The following is a 240-nucleotide window of genomic DNA, read 5'->3' on the forward strand; positions in this document are numbered from 1 at the left end:
CTTTTTGCATTATATCTTTAATTCATGTTATGATTTATTTAGTATATATTTTATTTCATGTTATAGTTCTTCGTGTTAGAAAATTGTGCAGGTAATTGGTTCAATATTAAGCGTAAGAATTCTAGACAAGTAATGCTAGAAAAGCTACAAGGACATAAAGGTGAAAACAATAGCGAAAATACCCAAAATACACAACAACAAACTAGTGACAATCAAGATAGTGTTGAACCTGTACATGTG

Source organism: Lupinus angustifolius, chromosome LG11 (assembly GCF_001865875.1).
Source record: "Lupinus angustifolius cultivar Tanjil chromosome LG11, LupAngTanjil_v1.0, whole genome shotgun sequence".
Lineage (NCBI taxonomy): Eukaryota > Viridiplantae > Streptophyta > Magnoliopsida > Fabales > Fabaceae > Lupinus > Lupinus angustifolius.